At 46.3% G+C, this 12,559-nt stretch overlaps 1 non-coding gene across 1 annotated transcript; it reads right to left on the bottom strand.

Moving 5' to 3' along the window:
• Positions 1 to 5,796: 5,796 nt before the first annotated feature.
• Positions 5,797 to 5,868, bottom strand: Trnai-aau (transfer RNA isoleucine (anticodon AAU)). Its single transcript has one exon. It is a non-coding gene; the product is annotated as a tRNA-Ile (tRNA).
• Between the last annotated feature and the right edge of the window lie 6,691 nt (positions 5,869 to 12,559).

Genomic DNA, 12,559 nt, shown 5'->3' on the forward strand with positions numbered 1-12,559 from the left:
CGACTGACAGAGACGTAGGCAAAGTTTAAAGTTGCTATTTCCATTAAATCTCGTTAATCAGAAAAACGGTAATTTACACCTGCAGCGGAACAAAATTCCGTTCCGCCCAGCGTCTGGCTCGAACCCACGACCCTGGGATTAAGAGTCTGACGCTCTACCGACTGAGATAGCCGGCTACGTCGGTGAATACTTGCCGGGTAGCACGTCACACAGTACTCGTTTGGGTTGGGTGGTCCCATACAGAATCTCTCCATGCTGCCTAATGTTTTCCTAACGTCACACTCGTCACGTACTTCACTTTTATGTCATAATCATTTCTGAGAGGCAAAGAAATTGCATGACAACAAGCAGAGATAGTGGCGTCAAAATTAACACACATACTTTATGTGACTCAAAAGCCGAACGAGTTACTTTCCGACGTTGTTTTAGATGTGCAAGTGCCAGTCAAAACTCGCGGTGTCGGCACTCTGCCGACCATTTCGTTAGTTAACACCGGTCTTGCTGTGTGTGTTTCAAGCTCAAGAGCATCTCCAAGCAAAAAATGGTCAACAGCAACATTCAGACGGTTTCGTACTGCTCAATTGCTACATTAAAACGGTATGTTTCTTTTTCAGAACTGGAAAAACACAAGCGTGACAGCATTCGAACCTGTAATCTTCAGATACGAAGTCCGACGCCTTATCCATTAGACCACACGGTCACTGACGATCAACATTTACATGTATACGACTCATCTCGAAACGCTCACACCCCTGAGGATTTGTGTTTTCGTTCTACACAGCCGCTGCCCCTTGCTCTTTCCCACCCATTCGTTACATTCAACCTCTGACGAGACCGACCAAATATAGACTGAGAAACAAGACCACACAATTTGTGCATTCGGAATCGAAGGCAGGCCGTCCCTCGCCGCATTTGCTACGATGGCCATTTGCTACTTCTGCAGAAGCGGCGGCGACGACGACGACGACGACGACGACGACGACGACGACGAAGATCGCGAGAGGCTCTGAGATATGTGAGAAATACATCTATAAAATGTAATTCAGACTGCCTCGTCCCACCTTATGCTGTACCGCTTTGGCAAATGCTTTATCTGCGCCATTCGCCTTAATCACATCTGAGAGTAAATCTTAAAAAAACGCCTGTCGCTAATTGTTCGTCATCACAGGTACTGTTTGCTATACGGCCACGACGCGCAACTGATTTCCAAAATTCATCTTTCTCCTGTGAGGATGGAACTTACAACCCCTGGTTTATTAGACCAGTGCTCTACCACTGAGCTAAAGAGGCGCGGCCTAGCGGTACTTTTGGGTACTTCGTCCTTACGGTCGTCTGCACCATCAGACTTTAGCTGACAACACTTCATATTACCGGCTAATATTTGCAGCTATGGCGACAAATTACTGCTTGGCTACACATCTGACACGTAACCGATGTGCTCTCCAAACCACAACACTTGCTTTTCAGAACATGTCTTTCACACATGTCTACAAAATCACCTTCACCTTCAAATACAGTTTCCTTGCGACTGACAGAGACGTAGGCAAAGTTTAAAGTTGCTATTTCCATTAAATCTCGTTAATCAGAAAAACGGTAATTTACACCTGCAGCGGAACAAAATTCCGTTCCGCCCAGCGTCTGGCTCGAACCCACGACCCTGGGATTAAGAGTACCACGCTCTACCGACTGAGATAGCCGGCTACCTCGGTGAATACTTGCCGGGTAGCACGTCACACAGTACTCGTTTGGGTTGGGTGGTCCCATACAGAATCTCTCCATGCTGCCTAATGTTTTCCTAACGTCACACTCGTCACGTACTTCACTTTTATGTCATAATCATTTCTGAGAGGCAAAGAAATTGCATGACAACAAGCAGAGCTAGTGGCGTCAAAATTAACACACATACTTTATGTGACTCAACAGCCGAACGAGTTACTTTCCGACGTTGTTTTAGATGTGCAAGTGCCAGTCAAAACTCGCGGTGTCGGCACTCTGCCGACCATTTCGTTAGTTAACACCGGTCTTGCTGTGTGTGTTTCAAGCTCAAGAGCATCTCCAAGCAAAAAATGGTCAACAGCAACATTCAGACGGTTTCGTACTGCTCAATTGCTACATTAAAACGGTATGTTTCTTTTTCAGAACTGGAAAAACACAAGCGTGACAGCATTCGAACCTGTAATCTTCAGATACGAAGTCCGACGCCTTATCCATTAGACCACACGGTCACTGACGATCAACATTTACATGTATACGACTCATCTCGAAACGCTCACACATCTGAGGATTTGTGTTTTCGTTCTACACAGCCGCTGCCCCTTGCTCTTTCCCACCCATTCGTTACATTCAACCTCTGACGAGACCGACCAAATATAGACTGAGAAACAAGACCACACAATTTGTGCATTCGGAATCGAAGGCAGGCCGTCCCTCGCCGCATTTGCTACGATGGCCATTTGCTACTTCTGCAGAAGCGGCGGCGGCGACGACGATGACGACGACGACGACGACGACGACGACGACGACGATCGCGAGAGACTCTGAGATATGTGAGAAATACATCTATAAAATGTAATTCAGACTGCCTCGTCCCACCTTATGCTGTACCGCTTTGGCAAATGCTTTATCTGCGCCATTCGCCTTAATCACATCTGAGAGTAAATCTTAAAAAAACGCCTGTCGCTAATTGTTCGTCATCACAGGTACTGTTTGCTATACGGCCACGACGCGCAACTGATTTCCAAAATTCATCTTTCTCCTGTGAGGATGGAACTTACAACCCCTGGTTTATTAGACCAGTGCTCTACCACTGAGCTAAATAGGCGCGGCCTAGCGGTACTCTTGGGTACTTCGTCCTTACGGTCGTCTGCACCATCAGACTTTAGCTGACAACACTTCATATTACCGGCTAATATTTGCAGCTGTGGCGACAAATTACTGCTTGGCTACACATCTGACACGTAACCGATGTGCTCTCCAAACCACAACACTTGCTTTTCAGAACATGTCTTTCACACATGTCTACAAAATCACCTTCACCTTCAAATACAGTTTCCTTGCGACTGACAGAGACGTAGGCAAAGTTTAAAGTTGCTATTTCCATTAAATCTCGTTAATCAGAAAAACGGTAATTTACACCTGCAGCGGAACAAAATTCCGTTCCGCCCAGCGTCTGGCTCGAACCCACGACCCTGGGATTAAGAGTCTGACGCTCTACCGACTGAGATAGCCGGCTACCTCGGTGAATACTTGCCGGGTAGCACGTCACAGAGTACTCGTTTGGGTTGGGTGGTCCCATACAGAATCTCTCCATGCTGCCTAATGTTTTCCTAACGTCACACTCGTCACGTACTTCACTTTTATGTCATAATCATTTCTGAGAGGCAAAGAAATTGCATGACAACAAGCAGAGCTAGTGGCGTCAAAATTAACACACATACTTTATGTGACTCAACAGCCGAACGAGTTACTTTCCGACGTTGTTTTAGATGTGCAAGTGCCAGTCAAAACTCGCGGTGTCGGCACTCTGCCGACCATTTCGTTAGTTAACACCGGTCTTGCTGTGTGTGTTTCAAGCTCAAGAGCATCTCCAAGCAAAAAATGGTCAACAGCAACATTCAGACGGTTTCGTACTGTTCAATTGCTACATTAAAACGGTATGTTTCTTTTTCAGAACTGGAAAAACACAAGCGTGACAGCATTCGAACCTGTAATCTTCAGATACGAAGTCCGACGCCTTATCCATTAGACCACACGGTCACTGACGATCAACATTTACATGTATACGACTCATCTCGAAACGCTCACACCCCTGAGGATTTGTGTTTTCGTTCTACACAGCCGCTGCCCCTTGCTCTTTCCCACCCATTCGTTACATTCAACCTCTGACGAGACCGACCAAATATAGACTGAGAAACAAGACCACACAATTTGTGCATTCGGAATCGAAGGCAGGCCGTCCCTCGCCGCATTTGCTACGATGGCCATTTGCTACTTCTGCAGAAGCGGCGGCGATGACGACGACGACGACGACGACGACGACGAAGATCGCGAGAGACTCTGAGATATGTGAGAAATACATCTATAAAATGTAATTCAGACTGCCTCGTCCCACCTTATGCTGTACCGCTTTGGCAAATGCTTTATCTGCGCCATTCGCCTTAATCACATCTGAGAGTAAATCTTAAAAAAACGCCTGTCGCTAATTGTTCGTCATCACAGGTACTGTTTGCTATACGGCCACGACGCGCAACTGATTTCCAAAATTCATCTTTCTCCTGTGAGGATGGAACTTACAACCCCTGGTTTATTAGACCAGTGCTCTACCACTGAGCTAAAGAGGCGCGGCCTAGCGGTACTCTTGGGTACTTCGTCCTTACGGTCGTCTGCACCATCAGACTTTAGCTGACAACACTTCATATTACCGGCTAATATTTGCAGCTGTGGCGACAAATTACTGCTTGGCTACACATCTGACACGTAACCGATGTGCTCTCCAAACCACAACACTTGCTTTTCAGAACATGTCTTTCACACATGTCTACAAAATCACCTTCACCTTCAAATACAGTTTCCTTGCGACTGACAGAGACGTAGGCAAAGTTTAAAGTTGCTATTTCCATTAAATCTCGTTAATCAGAAAAACGGTAATTTACACCTGCAGCGGAACAAAATTCCGTTCCGCCCAGCGTCTGGCTCGAACCCACGACCCTGGGATTAAGAGTCTGACGCTCTACCGACTGAGATAGCCGGCTACCTCGGTGAATACTTGCCGGGTAGCACGTCACACAGTACTCGTTTGGGTTGGGTGGTCCCATACAGAATCTCTCCATGCTGCCTAATGTTTTCCTAACGTCACACTCGTCACGTACTTCACTTTTATGTCATAATCATTTCTGAGAGGCAAAGAAATTGCATGACAACAAGCAGAGCTAGTGGCGTCAAAATTAACACACATACTTTATGTGACTCAACAGCCGAACGAGTTACTTTCCGACGTTGTTTTAGATGTGCAAGTGCCAGTCAAAACTCGCGGTGTCGGCACTCTGCCGACCATTTCGTTAGTTAACACCGGTCTTGCTGTGTGTGTTTCAAGCTCAAGAGCATCTCCAAGCAAAAAATGGTCAACAGCAACATTCAGACGGTTTCGTACTGCTCAATTGCTACATTAAAACGGTATGTTTCTTTTTCAGAACTGGAAAAACACAAGCGTGACAGCATTCGAACCTGTAATCTTCAGATACGAAGTCCGACGCCTTATCCATTAGACCACACGGTCACTGACGATCAACATTTACATGTATACGACTCATCTCGAAACGCTCACACCCCTGAGGATTTGTGTTTTCGTTCTACACAGCCGCTGCCCCTTGCTCTTTCCCACCCATTCGTTACATTCAACCTCTGACGAGACCGACCAAATATAGACTGAGAAACAAGACCACACAATTTGTGCATTCGGAATCGAAGGCAGGCCGTCCCTCGCCGCATTTGCTACGATGGCCATTTGCTACTTCTGCAGAAGCGGCGGCGGAGACGACGACGACGACGACGACGACGACGACGACGACGAAGATCGCGAGAGACTCTGAGATATGTGAGAAATACATCTATAAAATGTAATTCAGACTGCCTCGTCCCACCTTATGCTGTACCGCTTTGGCAAATGCTTTATCTGCGCCATTCGCCTTAATCACATCTGAGAGTAAATCTTAAAAAAACGCCTGTCGCTAATTGTTCGTCATCACAGGTACTGTTTGCTATACGGCCACGACGCGCAACTGATTTCCAAAATTCATCTGTCTCCTGTGAGGATGGAACTTACAACCCCTGGTTTATTAGACCAGTGCTCTACCACTGAGCTAAAGAGGCGCGGCCTAGCGGTACTCTTGGGTACTTCGTCCTTACGGTCGTCTGCACCATCAGACTTTAGCTGACAACACTTCATATTACCGGCTAATATTTGCAGCTATGGCGACAAATTACTGCTTGGCTACACATCTGACACGTAACCGATGTGCTCTCCAAACCACAACACTTGCTTTTCAGAACATGTCTTTCACACATGTCTACAAAATCACCTTCACCTTCAAATACAGTTTCCTTGCGACTGACAGAGACGTAGGCAAAGTTTAAAGTTGCTATTTCCATTAAATCTCGTTAATCAGAAAAACGGTAATTTACACCTGCAGCGGAACAAAATTCCGTTCCGCCCAGCGTCTGGTTCGAACCCACGACCCTGGGATTAAGAGTCTGACGCTCTACCGACTGAGATAGCCGGCTACCTCGGTGAATACTTGCCGGGTAGCACGTCACACAGTACTCGTTTGGGTTGGGTGGTCCCATACAGAATCTCTCCATGCTGCCTAATGTTTTCCTAACGTCACACTCGTCACGTACTTCACTTTTATGTCATAATCATTTCTGAGAGGCAAAGAAATTGCATGACAACAAGCAGAGCTAGTGGCGTCAAAATTAACACACATACTTTATGTGACTCAAAAGCCGAACGAGTTACTTTCCGACGTTGTTTTAGATGTGCAAGTGCCAGTCAAAACTCGCGGTGTCGGCACTCTGCCGACCATTTCGTTAGTTAACACCGGTCTTGCTGTGTGTGTTTCAAGCTCAAGAGCATCTCCAAGCAAAAAATGGTCAACAGCAACATTCAGACGGTTTCGTACTGCTCAATTGCTACATTAAAACGGTATGTTTCTTTTTCAGAACTGGAAAAACACAAGCGTGACAGCATTCGAACCTGTAATCTTCAGATACGAAGTCCGACGCCTTATCCATTAGACCACAAGGTCACTGACGATCAACATTTACATGTATACGACTCATCTCGAAACGCTCACACCCCTGAGGATTTGTGTTTTCGTTCTACACAGCCGCTGCCCCTTGCTCTTTCCCACCCATTCGTTACATTCAACCTCTGACGAGACCGACCAAATATAGACTGAGAAACAAGACCACACAAATTGTGCATTCGGAATCGAAGGCAGGCCGTCCCTCGCCGCATTTGCTACGATGGCCATTTGCTACTTCTGCAGAAGCGGCGGCGGCGACGACGACGACGACGAAGATCGCGAGAGACTCTGAGATATGTGAGAAATACATCTATAAAATGTAATTCAGACTGCCTCGTCCCACCTTATGCTGTACCGCTTTGGCAAATGCTTTATCTGCGCCATTCGCCTTAATCACATCTGAGAGTAAATCTTAAAAAAACGCCTGTCGCTAATTGTTCGTCATCACAGGTACTGTTTGCTATACGGCCACGACGCGCAACTGATTTCCAAAATTCATCTTTCTCCTGTGAGGATGGAACTTACAACCCCTGGTTTATTAGACCAGTGCTCTACCACTGAGCTAAAGAGGCGCGGCCTAGCGGTACTCTTGGGTACTTCGTCCTTACGGTCGTCTGCACCATCAGACTTTAGCTGACAACACTTCATATTACCGGCTAATATTTGCAGCTATGGCGACAAATTACTGCTTGGCTACACATCTGACACGTAACCGATGTGCTCTCCAAACCACAACACTTGCTTTTCAGAACATGTCTTTCACACATGTCTACAAAATCACCTTCACCTTCAAATACAGTTTCCTTGCGACTGACAGAGACGTAGGCAAAGTTTAAAGTTGCTATTTCCATTAAATCTCGTTAATCAGAAAAACGGTAATTTACACCTGCAGCGGAACAAAATTCCGTTCCGCCCAGCGTCTGGCTCGAACCCACGACCCTGGGATTAAGAGTCTGACGCTCTACCGACTGAGATAGCCGGCTACCTCGGTGAATACTTGCCGGGTAGCACGTCACAGAGTACTCGTTTGGGTTGGGTGGTCCCATACAGAATCTCTCCATGCTGCCTAATGTTTTCCTAACGTCACACTCGTCACGTACTTCACTTTTATGTCATAATCATTTCTGAGAGGCAAAGAAATTGCATGACAACAAGCAGAGCTAGTGGCGTCAAAATTAACACACATACTTTATGTGACTCAACAGCCGAACGAGTTACTTTCCGACGTTGTTTTAGATGTGCAAGTGCCAGTCAAAACTCGCGGTGTCGGCACTCTGCCGACCATTTCGTTAGTTAACACCGGTCTTGCTGTGTGTGTTTCAAGCTCAAGAGCATCTCCAAGCAAAAAATGGTCAACAGCAACATTCAGACGGTTTCGTACTGTTCAATTGCTACATTAAAACGGTATGTTTCTTTTTCAGAACTGGAAAAACACAAGCGTGACAGCATTCGAACCTGTAATCTTCAGATACGAAGTCCGACGCCTTATCCATTAGACCACACGGTCACTGACGATCAACATTTACATGTATACGACTCATCTCGAAACGCTCACACCCCTGAGGATTTGTGTTTTCGTTCTACACAGCCGCTGCCCCTTGCTCTTTCCCACCCATTCGTTACATTCAACCTCTGACGAGACCGACCAAATATAGACTGAGAAACAAGACCACACAATTTGTGCATTCGGAATCGAAGGCAGGCCGTCCCTCGCCGCATTTGCTACGATGGCCATTTGCTACTTCTGCAGAAGCGGCGGCGGCGACGACGACGAAGATCGCGAGAGACTCTGAGATATGTGAGAAATACATCTATAAAATGTAATTCAGACTGCCTCGTCCCACCTTATGCTGTACCGCTTTGGCAAATGCTTTATCTGCGCCATTCGCCTTAATCACATCTGAGAGTAAATCTTAAAAAAACGCCTGTCGCTAATTGTTCGTCATCACAGGTACTGTTTGCTATACGGCCACGACGCGCAACTGATTTCCAAAATTCATCTTTCTCCTGTGAGGATGGAACTTACAACCCCTGGTTTATTAGACCAGTGCTCTACCACTGAGCTAAAGAGGCGCGGCCTAGCGGTACTCTTGGGTACTTCGTCCTTACGGTCGTCTGCACCATCAGACTTTAGCTGACAACACTTCATATTACCGGCTAATATTTGCAGCTATGGCGACAAATTACTGCTTGGCTACACATCTGACACGTAACCGATGTGCTCTCCAAACCACAACACTTGCTTTTCAGAACATGTCTTTCACACATGTCTACAAAATCACCTTCACCTTCAAATACAGTTTCCTTGCGACTGACAGAGACGTAGGCAAAGTTTAAAGTTGCTATTTCCATTAAATCTCGTTAATCAGAAAAACGGTAATTTACACCTGCAGCGGAACAAAATTCCGTTCCGCCCAGCGTCTGGCTAGAACCCACGACCCTGGGATTAAGAGTCTGACGCTCTACCGACTGAGATAGCCGGCTACCTCGGTGAATACTTGCCGGGTAGCACGTCACACAGTACTCGTTTGGGTTGGGTGGTCCCATACAGAATCTCTCCATGCTGCCTAATGTTTTCCTAACGTCACACTCGTCACGTACTTCACTTTTATGTCATAATCATTTCTGAGAGGCAAAGAAATTGCATGACAACAAGCAGAGCTAGTGGCGTCAAAATTAACACACATACTTTATGTGACTCAACAGCCGAACGAGTTACTTTCCGACGTTGTTTTAGATGTGCAAGTGCCAGTCAAAACTCGCGGTGTCGGCACTCTGCCGACCATTTCGTTAGTTAACACCGGTCTTGCTGTGTGTGTTTCAAGCTCAAGAGCATCTCCAAGCAAAAAATGGTCAACAGCAACATTCAGACGGTTTCGTACTGCTCAATTGCTACATTAAAACGGTATGTTTCTTTTTCAGAACTGGAAAAACACAAGCGTGACAGCATTCGAACCTGTAATCTTCAGATACGAAGTCCGACGCCTTATCCATTAGACCACACGGTCACTGACGATCAACATTTACATGTATACGACTCATCTCGAAACGCTCACACCCCTGAGGATTTGTGTTTTCGTTCTACACAGCCGCTGCCCCTTGCTCTTTCCCACCCATTCGTTACATTCAACCTCTGACGAGACCGACCAAATATAGACTGAGAAACAAGACCACACAACTTGTGCATTCGGAATCGAAGGCAGGCCGTCCCTCGCCGCATTTGCTACGATGGCCATTTGCTACTTCTGCAGAAGCGGCGGCGGCGACGACGACGACGACGACGACGACGACGACGACGAAGATCGCGAGAGACTCTGAGATATGTGAGAAATACATCTATAAAATGTAATTCAGACTGCCTCGTCCCACCTTATGCTGTACCGCTTTGGCAAATGCTTTATCTGCGCCATTCGCCTTAATCACATCTGAGAGTAAATCTTAAAAAAACGCCTGTCGCTAATTGTTCGTCATCACAGGTACTGTTTGCTATACGGCCACGACGCGCAACTGATTTCCAAAATTCATCTTTCTCCTGTGAGGATGGAACTTACAACCCCTGGTTTATTAGACCAGTGCTCTACCACTGAGCTAAAGAGGCGCGGCCTAGCGGTACTCTTGGGTACTTCGTCCTTACGGTCGTCTGCACCATCAGACTTTAGCTGACAACACTTCATATTACCGGCTAATATTTGCAGCTATGGCGACAAATTACTGCTTGGCTACACATCTGACACGTAACCGATGTGCTCTCCAAACCACAACACTTGCTTTTCAGAACATGTCTTTCACACATGTCTACAAAATCACCTTCACCTTCAAATACAGTTTCCTTGCGACTGACAGAGACGTAGGCAAAGTTTAAAGTTGCTATTTCCATTAAATCTCGTTAATCAGAAAAACGGTAATTTACACCTGCAGCGGAACAAAATTCCGTTCCGCCCAGCGTCTGGCTCGAACCCACGACCCTGGGATTAAGAGTCTGACGCTCTACCGACTGAGATAGCCGGCTACCTCGGTGAATACTTGCCGGGTAGCACGTCACATAGTACTCGTTTCGGTTGGGTGGTCCCATACAGAATCTCTCCATGCTGCCTAATGTTTTCCTAACGTCACACTCGTCACGTACTTCACTTTTATGTCATAATCATTTCTGAGAGGCAAAGAAATTGCATGACAACAAGCAGAGCTAGTGGCGTCAAAATTAACACACATACTTTATGTGACTCAAAAGCCGAACGAGTTACTTTCCGACGTTGTTTTAGATGTGCAAGTGCCAGTCAAAACTCGCGGTGTCGGCACTCTGCCGACCATTTCGTTAGTTAACACCGGTCTTGCTGTGTGTGTTTCAAGCTCAAGAGCATCTCCAAGCAAAAAATGGTCAACAGCAACATTCAGACGGTTTCGTACTGCTCAATTGCTACATTAAAACGGTATGTTTCTTTTTCAGAACTGGAAAAACACAAGCGTGACAGCATTCGAACCTGTAATCTTCAGATACGAAGTCCGACGCCTTATCCATTAGACCACACGGTCACTGACGATCAACATTTACATGTATACGACTCATCTCGAAACGCTCACACCCCTGAGGATTTGTGTTTTCGTTCTACACAGCCGCTGCCCCTTGCTCTTTCCCACCCATTCGTTACATTCAACCTCTGACGAGACCGACCAAATATAGACTGAGAAACAAGACCACACAAATTGTGCATTCGGAATCGAAGGCAGGCCGTCCCTCGCCGCATTTGCTACGATGGCCATTTGCTACTTCTGCAGAAGCGGCGGCGGCGACGACGACGACGACGAAGATCGCGAGAGACTCTGAGATATGTGAGAAATACATCTATAAAATGTAATTCAGACTGCCTCGTCCCACCTTATGCTGTACCGCTTTGGCAAATGCTTTATCTGCGCCATTCGCCTTAATCACATCTGAGAGTAAATCTTAAAAAAACGCCTGTCGCTAATTGTTCGTCATCACAGGTACTGTTTGCTATACGGCCACGACGCGCAACTGATTTCCAAAATTCATCTTTCTCCTGTGAGGATGGAACTTACAACCCCTGGTTTATTAGACCAGTGCTCTACCACTGAGCTAAAGAGGCGCGGCCTAGCGGTACTCTTGGGTACTTCGTCCTTACGGTCGTCTGCACCATCAGACTTTAGCTGACAACACTTCATATTACCGGCTAATATTTGCAGCTATGGCGACAAATTACTGCTTGGCTACACATCTGACACGTAACCGATGTGCTCTCCAAACCACAACACTTGCTTTTCAGAACATGTCTTTCACACATGTCTACAAAATCACCTTCACCTTCAAATACAGTTTCCTTGCGACTGACAGAGACGTAGGCAAAGTTTAAAGTTGCTATTTCCATTAAATCTCGTTAATCAGAAAAACGGTAATTTACACCTGCAGCGGAACAAAATTCCGTTCCGCCCAGCGTCTGGCTAGAACCCACGACCCTGGGATTAAGAGTCTGACGCTCTACCGACTGAGATAGCCGGCTACCTCGGTGAATACTTGCCGGGTAGCACGTCACACAGTACTCGTTTGGGTTGGGTGGTCCCATACAGAATCTCTCCATGCTGCCTAATGTTTTCCTAACGTCACACTCGTCACGTACTTCACTTTTATGTCATAATCATTTCTGAGAGGCAAAGAAATTGCATGACAACAAGCAGAGCTAGTGGCGTCAAAATTAACACACATACTTTATGTGACTCAACAGCCGAACGAGTTACTTTCC

This window comes from Schistocerca gregaria, unplaced genomic scaffold, assembly GCF_023897955.1.
Source record: "Schistocerca gregaria isolate iqSchGreg1 unplaced genomic scaffold, iqSchGreg1.2 ptg000259l, whole genome shotgun sequence".
NCBI lineage: Eukaryota > Metazoa > Arthropoda > Insecta > Orthoptera > Acrididae > Schistocerca > Schistocerca gregaria.